Source organism: Haliotis cracherodii, unplaced genomic scaffold (assembly GCF_022045235.1).
Source record: "Haliotis cracherodii isolate W230 unplaced genomic scaffold, xgHalCrac1.p SCAF_2, whole genome shotgun sequence".
NCBI lineage: Eukaryota > Metazoa > Mollusca > Gastropoda > Lepetellida > Haliotidae > Haliotis > Haliotis cracherodii.
Genome location: NW_027266275.1, coordinates 50,597,555 through 50,611,008, shown reverse-complemented (window position 1 = coordinate 50,611,008; position 13,454 = coordinate 50,597,555). Strand labels below are relative to the sequence as shown.

At 38.2% G+C, this 13,454-nt stretch overlaps 1 pseudogene; it reads left to right on the top strand.

Moving 5' to 3' along the window:
• Positions 1-4,022: 4,022 nt before the first annotated feature.
• Positions 4,023-8,105, top strand: LOC139467886 (glutamate receptor-like; annotated as a pseudogene).
• Positions 8,106-13,454: the final 5,349 nt, after the last annotated feature.

Genomic DNA, 13,454 nt, shown 5'->3' with positions numbered 1-13,454 from the left:
TTCTAATTTGTAATTATGTCATATGTTTCATTAAGAATATAATGCAATAATAGGATTCTTGAGTGTATATTTGTAAGGTTGGCACTTCCATTTTGGTTAATATGAATACGACTACAATTAACACGGCATTTGAGGTTTGAACACTCTCAGGGGGAGGAGGTCATGCGAGTGATCTGACAAGTCAATAAATTCATGATAACAGACAACTTCCATCGGTCAAAGTGATCCAACACCCACCCACGTGGGCCGTTTCACAACGAGGACGCAAGCAATGTGACGGACTACTGATAGTAATACATATCCATCAAACGATTCCAATTTCTTTCAACAAACGTGTTTCAAAACCTTCCTGTCTTCGGAGATGGCGCACATCTTCATAAAATGTTACTGTGGAATATCTACGACGGTGTTTTCGTTACAGTCCAACACACAAACGTTGTGGTCATGCGCCTGTATTGTCGAGATCGAAATACGCTTGTCGTGATAAAACAGTGTAGTGTTATAAAAACATTCAACATTATGTGTGTCACTGCTCCAAACATAATCCTGTGGTGTTCGATGTATTTGCAGTTTATGAATTTTAAGTATAATAATAAATGTTCCACCATTTGCAAGTTTTATATGTGTTTTAAGTAAATAGTTATCTTTATTTCCAGGAGTTATTAATTCTTTTGCATAGAATGGCCTGGACAAAAAACGATTCTTAGCCATTTCAAACACTTACAAACACAATGAAACACACACACAACTCCGGATCCATATTTGGGTTTTTGATCTGAATAGCTTTTGTCAAAATATCCACGCCATTCGGTGATTTCAAGAGTGTTAGTCGGATGAAAGTGTCTTGTTTACGTCTTGAATCTTGATGAAATGATCGTATAGGTATTCGTTAATAATATTGTCAAGTGATAAAAATGTGTTTAGTCGTGTCCGTATCACGTTTTCATTGTCCAGTAGCAATTTGGCTTGCCAGAGTCACACTCGTCCGAAAGTTCCTCGCGCGAAGTCACTCCGTGAATCATCGGGGGTCCTTGTGACACAAATTTTAATTCCCTGCTGAAGCTTTTAGTGGCATGCCAAGCAATCATTTGCATGACATACTACGAAATGATGATCCGAAAAAAACATAATTGTTCTCACCAGTTTTTCTGTCATGTGCGGGAATATGGATTCAACATTCTTTTGTTAACATTATTATGGTCATACAATTTACGTAAAAGGTGACTTGGTTTGTCGTAAAAGGCGACTAACGGGGTCGGGTGGTCAGGCTCGCTGACTTGGTGGATGCATGTCATCGATCCCAATTGAGTGGATCGATGCTCATGATATTAATCACTGGATTGTCTCTTCCAGACTCGATTTATTTACAGACCGCCGTCATATAGCTGGAACATTGCTGAGTGCGGCGTAAAACAACAAACCAACCAACCAACTAACGAAAATCGCGCATTTTATGTTGCTGGCTACACAGCTCATCCTCTCGTATAACTACTTCGGCATGAACACATTTTTCGATGTCGCAACAATGTCGCTCTCCGAGCGTCTGTCATAACATCAATGCGACGATAATCTTCTTCCAGGTCAATTGATTTTAACAAAGCTATACACACAGCCACGTTCACGGTGTCACCAGATGCTTCCCTTACCAAATCACTAACATTGTCATAATGACGATCATAAAGTGAACTTACGATTGCCTCGGGATAAACTTCCAATCGACCATGTGTGCAATTTCTTTCATATAGTACAAAACGAAGTATACACATTAACAATCCATCAACAATGCCAGTATTCGCTTGAAATACTTCCACCACACCCTCAAACACACCCATTTAACAAAACGGTCACCGGAACTGTAGAAACTTTCCCGACATGTCCAAATGTGATTAATTCATGCAGTTTGGAGGCGTGCGCACAGTTCTCTTGAGTTAAATATCTGCAGTGCTGACTGATAAACAACGAAGTCTTCGGCGTTGTCTTCACACGAATATATTTGATAAAAAGATGGTATCAACAATGCACCTGCACAAGGTTCAGTCTGTTCAAAAGCACCCCGTTCATGATGATTAGAATAAAAGCCAAAGGCTTCACAAACAGCTTCTAACTGGTTATAGACTGACAATTTCTCATGTCCTCATGTTGCGGAGTTCTTCTGATTACTTTCTAAAAAGTTTGCATTTTGCATGCTCCCTTTCCGATCATGCGATCTCCTAGCAACCACGACATGAGCTCGCATCCAAATTTGATTCCTGGTTACAACGACAGTCAAGTATTTGAAAGTTGCTCTCTTCCCATTCCTACCACCGCCACATGGCGGAAATATTGCAGAGTGCGGCGTTAACCAAGAAACAAACCAACAAACTCTTCCAACCCTTGCATGTGCAACGGAAACTTTGACAAATTCAGTTCATTCGTGGGATTAGCGGATCACTGTCACAGAAAGATATCATTGTGGAGTCAGTTGAAGGTGAAGATGTCTGTTCCCACTGCTTTTGTCAACTGTGCGTGACAGCACAGACAGTCACCACAGTAATGGCCGAATAAGTTGCAGAAATCCGTCGATTCGGAAACAGCGCTACAAATAATTCTGGACTGTATTGAATCGACGAAGTGCTTGGAGAGACCCTAGATACTTGAGTGAGTGAGTTAGGTTTAACGCCGCTCTTAACATTATTCCAGTTATATCACGGCGTGTCAGCTTAATGTGGGAGGAAAGTCCGAAGTGATGCAGGTCTCAGACGTTTACCACTTCGGTGAAACCCACGAACACGGGTATGGTGCTGACAAACCTGGAAACATAATTGGGGCGTACCGGAATTCGAACCCACAATCATAGGTTTCTGGCATGCCCAAGGGACGCAACTCTGCGCAGCGAATCGCGGCGCCTTAGACGACTTTGCCCCCCGTGCCCCCCTAGATACTTGAACTTGTAGAAACGGATGTTAAACGTAGGAGGAGATGGTGTGGACCAAACGGGAAGTGATGCCAGATTGTGTTTTAAAACGTGCGTGAATTGTATCCAAAATCTACCAAATCAAAAACAAAAAATAAATGTGACATATGTGCATCTAATGATAATTTATGATGACTGCAAACTCTTTTTTGTGTGAAAATTACGTGAAAGAAAAGGCGTAATAAAACATGCATAAGTTTATTGAAGTTTTCGTTTATCGTAACTACAATATCTGGTTCTGGAGTAGGATTCATTGATGTAGGTCAAAACATCTTGGGATTTTTCCTTACATTTTTATCATTTGGTTGCATGTGACATGTTCATATATTGTCATTGTAAGAAATCATCGCGCGCCTTCTGGTGTTTCAAACAAGGCCTTCAAAACGCAAGTATTTACAGCGCAACTGCAAATAAGACCCGTCCACTGTGATTGATACAGACGATCAAACACGACAGATTCGTTTTTCAAATGATAAAACTACTGAAAATGTTTTGACTTATATCTGATTATGGAGCCATTTGTAGTATGCAAGCTTTGTCATTCAAGTTGATACAAAGTTTGACGGTGTTTGGTGTTTTTGTTTCCGTCCCTGTATCAAACAGCTTCTCTCGACACTCGGTTGTGTTAACGTTGATAGTCACTTTTCGAAACTGAAACACCACCACCTTGCGGGCTATTTATAGTCAATGTACTAATTAATTAATGGTTTACATAATTATATTTATTATACAGCACCTTCCAAACTAATGCTTGGAAAACATGACCTCCATCTCCTACTGAGCAAGATGTCTCTCCAACCGGGTTCATCTTTGATTTTTGTTGGTCATTCATCTATGGGTAAGTGAATCTTCTTTTAGCTATTCAAATTCAAGAATGGTATTTCTAGGGCATACTATCTATCTTCATCGTTGATCATCGTACATTTTGAGACCATTATCAACGGCAAATCAACGGTTTATTGTACATGTTAGTAGTTTTCCTCTTAATATTTTAGGTTTCTATTTCTAAACAGGAAGAATAATACACGACACTATTGAAGACTGGACTTCTCAGCATAGCGTGACTGCAATGTTCTTTCAATTGCATGCCTTTGAAAACTGTCTGACGGAGTTAATCGAAAAAACTATCCAGAAGAACCAACTCAACATTTATCTCAAATTGTTCAACTTTGTAGTCTTCTGTGACGGCATAAACAACTGCTTGCCACGCGTCGTAAACATAGTACGTTTATCAATTAAATATATTATACGTATTTGAGATATTCGTTTGATGAAAATACCCGTACGCTTATCTTTTCATCTCAACAAACAAACGTAATCACATATATATTTATTATTTGTTCTATCTGTCGAAGTCGTCCACAAAAGACAAGGAATGCGGAAAAAGAACACTGCTTCGACATTTTTCGAAATGGTTACTCCTGAATGTGAAGCCGCCATTGTTATCAGAAGTAGAAGCTGATATGGACAACATGGCAATTGTAATCAATGTAATAAGAAACAATATATATCCGATGAGACGTTAAAATGAACTGACATTAAACTTGTATAAAATATTTGAAATCATAAACAAATCGTCATTATTGACTGGGTACTGTAACGTCATTGATTTTGAATATTATCTCCTCAAGATGTTTGTAACAATTGATTTTAGGAAAAGAATATATCTGGTCTCACAAATATGAAAGTCAGCACTCTATTGTGGAAGCCAGACACCCAAAAATGGTCGCAAATCGCCGACTTAACAAACAAGAGGGACATAAACCCTGTCTTCATTGCTCCTCTCTTCCCCAACACGTCATACGCGTTGAATGGAAGAAAACTAAAAATTGGCATCTCGGAGGTAAATAATTATAATTTCAAGTAGATATTTGTTATTTATTTTACTTAAACCATATTTCTAAGGCAGCCAGTTCGAGTCACAACTGAGACAACTGAGTCACAATATTATTAAATTACCAAACAAGGGATTAGCTATCAGTCAAACTGATTCACATTAAAAACTATCGCTTCAAGTAAAAGGGAAATGTCAACGGTAACCATAAACAACACCTTTCATGCATTTGGCTTAATATGCAGATAAATATAAACTTGTCTTCTGCAGTGGGAACAATGTTGCACGAAATCGTCTGCAAGGATTTATTCGACTGCCTTGGCGAATACCTCAATTTTACGTACGTATTACAATATACCTATCCCCACTATTTGTGTCAGAATTATGTTTACTATTGTTGCTGCTAATGCTAATTTTACCATACAACCATAACAACAATTGCTTTATTACGAGATTCTAGTGTGTTATTGAAACTAAGAAACTAGTATTACATTTAATAACATTGATATAAAGGTCCTTGCCCTCCAACTGGCTTGACAACTCACAGTCATGTTTGAATAAATGAAGTACCTACTATTTTCCATGGCCAACATGTTTCACTTTCACTTCAGATATGAACTGGTCGAACCACCTGACAAATCTTGGGGTGAATTATCGGAAACGTGGAGCGGTCTTCTTGGAATGGTAGCACGTAATGTAAGGAGAGACTGAGTCGAACTGTTGGAAAAAGTAGATCCATTGGAAAATTACACATTAATCATTTCCACTTTGTTTTATTTCAGGATATCGACCTTGCTGGCATACCTTATGGAATAATCCTGAAAAGAAGCATGACCTTTGCATTTCCTCATACCATGTACCAATCAGAATGAGAAGTAGCCCTTAAGAAACTGTCAAAAAATGATAACCATTGGAGGTTGTTGGTGTCTTGTTTTACATGGGAAGTGTATACATGCGGACTGCTAACTATGGCGTGGTGCATAGGACTCTATACATTGCTGGAACGATACAGTGTTGGAGAGCATATCACGAACGGGGAGATTACACCATCAACATCAGACAGTGTCATGACGGCGGTTCTTGTGCCACTCCATCAAGGTACTACTACTGACAGCTTAAATTCTAATGCCACATCTACAGGGTCATGACGAGCTACCCCTCTTGGCGGGGTACTTTTGGATAGTGCGATGAATATCCAATATGTACAATCATGATATTATTAATGAGAGTACGGTATTGATCTCAAGCGGGTTTTTATTTTTATGTTTTTAAAAACAACCGTAAATAGTGTTTTGATCTTTCAACTACGACTTAAAGATGTGTAATTATCCCCAAAATCTGAACAATGAAAATAGCTACAGACAATAGGCCCTGTTCTAGGCCCCACATAATCTAATTTACAATAATTTATCACTATACATATAGCACTGAGGCCGACACTAAGACAAGCAAAATAGCCTATGTGTGCATCGGAAGCAGCTTGTCTCATTACCTCCATTTGTGAGTCTTTTTACGCCGCTCTTAGCAATATTCCAGCGATATCAAGGCGGAGGACTGCAGAAACGGCCTTCACACGTAGTACCCAAATGGGGAATAAAACCTAGGTCTTCGACCTGAAGAGCGACCGCCCCACTTCAATATATAAGTAGGCAAGTCTCTACGAGAACTGTATTCTTCAAATGATGATTCAGATGTACTGGTCATGGGATGATGTACAATTCTTTCCTTCTCTTGCCTATTATCCGCCGTTGAACTTAATACTTGCACGTGTAAACACAATGACAGGATATCATGCAACATTCTATGAAATTACGTTCACCTGAATCAGGTATGATGTTTTCCAAAGTTGCAACATCGTGATCTTTCGACAAGGAAAATGTTTATGTAAATACCTCATCTTGAACACATTTTTAATGTGACATAACTGTTCGAGACCGCGTAGTATAATATGTGAAGATTTACATGCAATTTGTTTTCAGATATGTCTACTCTACAGACAATGTCTTCAGTGTTAGTTCCACGAACTGTGAATGCCACCTGCATAAAATACAGACAAAGCACAAAGCATCACCTTCCCAGTATAGATAAATGTGCGAACTGTATTCTAAACAATACTATACTCTGATATAGGAACTCAGTAATGATTACTTTACTACAATATCTAAGATGTTATAAGGGAATTCATAAATATTTAATCAGCCATGGAAATCAACTGTAAATGTTGTTAAGAAGTACACTTACTTCTCCACTGTGTTAGCGACTCATTGTGCAGCTGAAATTTTGCCTATGTTGGCTAAGTTTCTTAAAAAAAACGGAAACATATTTAACATGAGGAAACATTACATCAACAGGGTCGCTGCACTCCCCAGGGTCTACAAGTGGTCGCATATTATACGCAAGCTGGTGGTTGTTTTGCATCATCATTGTAGCTGTTTACACGGGCAATCTGGTTGCAATTTTATCAGTGGTGAAATAAAACATACCCTTTAATACGATAGAAGAGCTTGCAGAAAATGATGACTTCAAGATTATCATTTCTAAAGGGTCATATCAAGAAGATACCTACAAGGTCAGTTGCATAATTGCCATGTAAACAGTGTTTAAATCACAGCTTAAGTCACAATTTGTAAATTGAATTAGTTGTCACGAATGAGAGGCCAATCTAGTATTACGCTCCATATTCTAAAAGTACTTCTATCAGCTATATTTCTTTGCAGCATTCTAATGATTTTGTGAGTAAGAAAATATGGAGAAAGGTGTTGGATGCCCGATCTGCAAATATCCTAAACTCTGTGCACGAGGATCACTATAAGATGCTCCTACAGTCTGGCTACTACGCATACATTACCAGTTCATTCACGGTTGATGGTATAGAAAAGACAGTTCATAACCTCCGAAGGATGAAATGTAGTGCTGGTCCGAACTTTCTAAGCCTGCCTTTTCCCCTCAATTCACCTCTTGTGGAGTTATTCTCAGACAAGTAAGTACTAACAACCCACATGTTTCATTGTTAAATGACACTCTAAGACAAATGAAATGATCCCATCCTGTGATATATGCAAACGTGCAGTTGGTTAGCGTCACAAATGTACGTATTTCTATTGTTCCAGAATCAGTCGTCTGTATGATAACGGCATACTGGGTGCCTGGGCAAGAAAATGGTCAGGCAGAAAACAGGAGGAATATGTACACGCAATGGCGAATGTTGATATGAGTGACGTGGAGAGTGCTTTGACTATGTGTGCAACAGGAATGACAGTAGCCTTCATTATGGTAGGAATTGAACGTTTTGTAAACTACCGTATGAGCAAAGAATGATTAAATATTCTATGAAAACACACTTTTGTCCGTTACTGTTAGTCACAATTATTGACGTAGTCATTGCATCCAGTCACTGCGGAGTCCAGGTGATATATATCTGATCATATCGTTTGAAATAAAGACAAAATCGTAGAAGGTGTATGTGTCCTAAATGAGCAATCATGTAAATCAAACCGTTATCAACCTGGAGTTAACCAGGAACTGAAAATGTACCACAGTCTGTCTAGGGCTGTGTCTGCGAATATCGTGATGAAAAACGTAACTTTAATACAAAAAATCTGAAGGATCCATATTATGTCTCGTGATACGATAAAAATCCGAATGAACCTATTTTTCTAATTGTCTGAACCTATGATATGGTAAGAGTTGGGGAGGGAGACAGTCTGTTTCAAATAACGATGTATACTATACATGTAGCTATATTTGTAACAATTACATGAAATGTGTTGGTATTAGAACCTTCAAAATAAATAATTAATGCACAATGAAAATCAGAAGAGGCATATTTGGCAATTGTAACGAGAAGACATGAGTACTGTTCTGACCAATTCTTTTAGAAAGATTCATCTATCGTACTGTCTGTGCGCTATCGCGGTGATCTTGACTTTTATGTAAGGTTAGGTTAATATATTCTCAGTTCTGTTGCTTTTATTCAAATGAGATGTATTGTTCATGTCTTGCTAAAACTGATTTGTCGCACATTCGCAGACAGTGAGGCCGCCTTCGTGGTCTAGTGGTAGAGAGTCCGCCTGGACAGCGGAATGTCCGGGGGTCGATCCCCGGCCGCGTCATACCAAAATATGTTAAAAACTGGTACTTGTTGTTGCCCTGCCAGGTGCTCGTCATTAAGGGGCTAAAACAAGGACTGGTCGGCTCTGAGTCCTTATACTGTGTCACACATTTCTGTGAAGTTTGTGTGCATCACAGTATACTGGCGATAAAGATGAAAATGGCGGCTGTCATTGTGGTAAGCGATTCAATGATATATACATTTGCAACGTTAGCTACGAGCCAATTGTACATCACAATTTATTTTGCTCTTTGCCTTTTTCCTTATATATGACAATTACCTCTTAAACGTGGATGTTGGACACTCTTGTAGAAAAATTACCAGAAGCAGAACCAAAATTCATGGATAGATGTTGTTTTAAGGAGAGATAAAACATTAATGATTATTCCGAATACATATCGCTGTGTTCCATAATAACCCTGGACCCCTTCACCACCACGTCGTCTTTTTAGTGAAGAAACAACAACATAATGAGAACCATTTTTCAGAGCCTGACACCGATTCGTTTTACAGAGATTACTAACATATTTGTTTCATATATTTCCCATAGAAGATATTTGTTACAAAGAGAACGAACACAAGCTTCAATGTGATATTTTTATTGCCCTTATGAATAATTATTTTACATGGGCCATGACATTTAAATATATTTGAAGCCCGGTAACATCACACAAATCCTTAAAGTTAATCAAGATGAAAGGTAAAAAGTACACATTCCAGTTTCTTTCCACAACCTGTACTCAATGTAAGTATGTTTGTATATTGTCGCAGGAAACACACTGTTGTTTTACTTTCTTCTTTTACAAGTCTTACCTGATATTTGGTAACTGTTTGTATCTTTCTATTGTATTATATTTAATAAACATTTGCAAACAAATGTCAACTGCTGTGTTGAGTGATATATGCCTCGGCCCAAATTGGGCATTATAAAAAACACCTTGTTATTTCTAAAAGTTGGCCAATGAATGCCTCCGATATCAATAGTAGCTTGACTTTGTGAAAAAATGAAGCATTTCAGAATCAGTAACAATGACAAGGTTAAAACACGACTGAGATGGTTTGTTGAGAAAGTACACATGAAGGGGATGGTATACCCTAGGGCCTAATGTTTCCTCTGTATGACATCACATGCAAATTGGGGACAAGGGTACGGAACCCAAATTTATGTTTATGTCATGGTGGAAACCACTTCAATATTTTTCTTTGAAACTTCTTTATCCAAACTAACGTATTGTTTTTATATCTTTCCAATGTGCACCGACCATCTATCTCCTTTTTGTATCTAATATACCCAGGTGTATCCCCGTCGTGCAGGAACAATGGTAGTGAATGATAAGTGGAAGTGTCCTAGACCTTGAGACATCGTATCTATAGGTGTCATAAACGGGTCATGTGACCTTTCTCAGCTAATCAGAACACAGATTTGATTTCTTTCATATCACAATCGTGGCATAGGTACTTACACGAGTAAGTGATTACTAAATGTCATTGTTTTGCCCTGTTTGCCAAAATACAATTGGGACACAGTAAAAATAGTCAGGGCATCAAGACATTTTTTAAAGCGTCAGTTGGTTGGTGGTCAACTCCGGTCCATGAAAAGTGAAATTTACAAAACAATCAGTTTCTTTTTTTTAAAATACTTGATCATGAGATCTATGACATTGATATGAAAACGGACATCCAAGTTATAAACAGTCTCCATGCCTTACGTAAACATAATTGACAGGTCACCGTAACCTTAGAAATGGGAAACAGATCCGTATTCAGTGTCATCAAGTGTAATTACCATTGTCATCTGATGTAATATATACTAAAAAATAAACTTTAGAGAAGAAAGTTATCGGAAAAACCTCAGTAACTAGTGTATCAGGTCACTGTTTATCTGCATCATATGTCAAACTTACTTTCAGAAAATGCAAGAGGATACACAAGAAAATAGTCCCTGACAAACATCGCTGTTATAACTCAAAGTGCTTAATGTATCCAAACAGTTAACACATATAATCCCTGGGTAACATGAACTACACCAACCTTTACAATAATAATGCATAATGACAGCAGTATATAGATTATTCATAGATGTTAATAGTGTAGTGGCACACAGTGGTAAGTAGGTCATGTCTGACAAGTGCTGCTAGCGCGAACATTCAGTTATTGACAAACATAGCTATCAACAGTGAACATGCCCCCCTCCTTAAATTGACTCAGATAGATGATGTTCATTTCCATGAAACTATCTATAATACTATGATCTTATTATTTACTCTAATGTCAAAATCATGAATGGACATTTGCAGATATATCGAGATGTAACGAATATACGTAACACATGAAGGACACAGTGACAACTTCAATGAGAATATGTACATTCAAAATTGACCGACGCAGTCAGATAGAGAGGTCGGCCCACATCATCGACAGGAGTATCGACATTGTCAACAGTTTCGACTATTAATCACCAGTCAACAATAAACGTGTCTTCTGTACATGTCGTCTTAAACGTCACCCCTGAGTTTTGTCTTCCATCGATTAAGCTTCCAACCAATGTCTCTTGGACATTTACAATAATCTTAGATATTGTGTTCGCCCCATGTTTGACATTGTGATGGTTAGAATAACATTTTTCGCCTTCGCTCTACACTTCTTAGTTATATAAATGTTTAACAACTAGCTATACTCCATGATAAGTATGATGTGAAAAGTGAGTTTCGGACGACCTCACTAACCGTTTCAGGTACAACCAAAGAACTTCGTGGTGGGAGTATCACCATGCAAATGTAACACGCACATGTTTAAATATATTGATACATAAGCCTGAAAGGAAAAGGTTGTTTGTGTCACTCAGTATTCCTGCGACATACACCATTACACTGATCACGTCGATGATACATTCAATATTCCGGTTTGGTTATGCCCACTCGTCGTATTGTAAATTCCCATCGTGCATCCGTTTTTCAAATTTCAAGAATGGGAAGATATTTGTGTTTCAATATAACCATAGAAATAGAGGCTTTGCAAACACTCTGCTATTAATTATGTCCCTTGACTGAGAAAGACATGCCGATTTCGTGACACATATCGTGCATTTATCATCCTTGCCGAGTCAAGAATTCAAGAGTGAAATTAAATGAGTGAGTAAGTGAGTGGATGTTGTTAAACGTCACCGCAATATTCCAGCTACATCATGACGGCCTGTAAAGTGTAGCGCTCGGCCAGCAAACCAGGCCACGCGTGATTATATCGAACAACATGTACAATGACACACAATCAGCCAAGCAATCATTTGATACTGAGTACGTATCATGGAATCTCCATATGGGGACAACTTATGAGAATGAATATGGACTTGCTCAGTGTGTGTACATATTGCACCATAGCTATCAACAGTGGTATAGTACAAATTCTAGTACCTTTTGGGGGGTAGGTCCCATCCAGGATTCGAATCCACACTATCAGAGTGAGGCACATAATCGCCAGGCTGGCTTAGTGATTAGATCGCTAACTCCCAGGTGGGACTCAACCCCCAAACGTACTCTACTGTTGGTTGGTTGGTTGATTTGTTGTTTAACGCCGCACTCCAGCTATATTCCAGCTATATGACGTCGGTCTGTAAATAATCGAATCTGGACCAGAAAATCCAGTGATTGACATCATGCGCATCGATCCACGCAACTGGGATCGATGACATGCATCAACCAAGTCAGCGAGCCTGACCACCCGATCCCATTAGTCGCCTCTTATTTTACTGAGAAAGTGTTATCCCAAATATAGCATTTGTTACATTTGACCACTTTCTGAAAGGCAGTGTGTATTCACAGTAATATATTATGGGTTAATATATCTTTGATCTCCAAAACATTACTCTAAAGAATGCAAACTGTAAGATGGCTACACGCCAGTTACTGTTCAAGTTCATCTAAGTTCGTAACACAGTCTGGTGGGAATAATAATAATGGATTAGAAAACTGTTCAATATCACCAAGACGTCTCATTGAAGGACCAACTTACCAGACGCCTTCGAGGCAACATTTTTCTTTTGACATAATCTGTCTGTACCGTAGTTTTACTTATTATATGTTCGATCAATATCCCAGATACCTTGAGGCACATTCAAATAAACGCTAATGTAAACATTATTGACAAATACTATCAGTTAATGTTTGCAATATTTAATGTCCACATTTAGAATTCATCGTACTAATTTGAATGAATGGTACATTCAGTTAGTGCTTGCTAAAGACGACAGCGGAAAGAAATCCTTCCCATAATTTACTAATTTCGACGGTCCAATATATAAAAGCGACAAAACGCTTTCCATAATCATACAAATATCTCCATTGTACGTTCCTGACTATATCATAAACATGTGAATACACAATGTCATTTAGAAAGTTGTCAAATGTAACAAGTGTTATATTTGGGATAACACTTTGTTAGTAAAATACAGATTATAGTACATATTTGTTTACACAAGGTACGTGATCTCGACTACCAGATGTCGGACTTTCATTTTAGTGGAAGCCTCGTCGACTGAGTGGGTTAGATCGCTTTTTGTG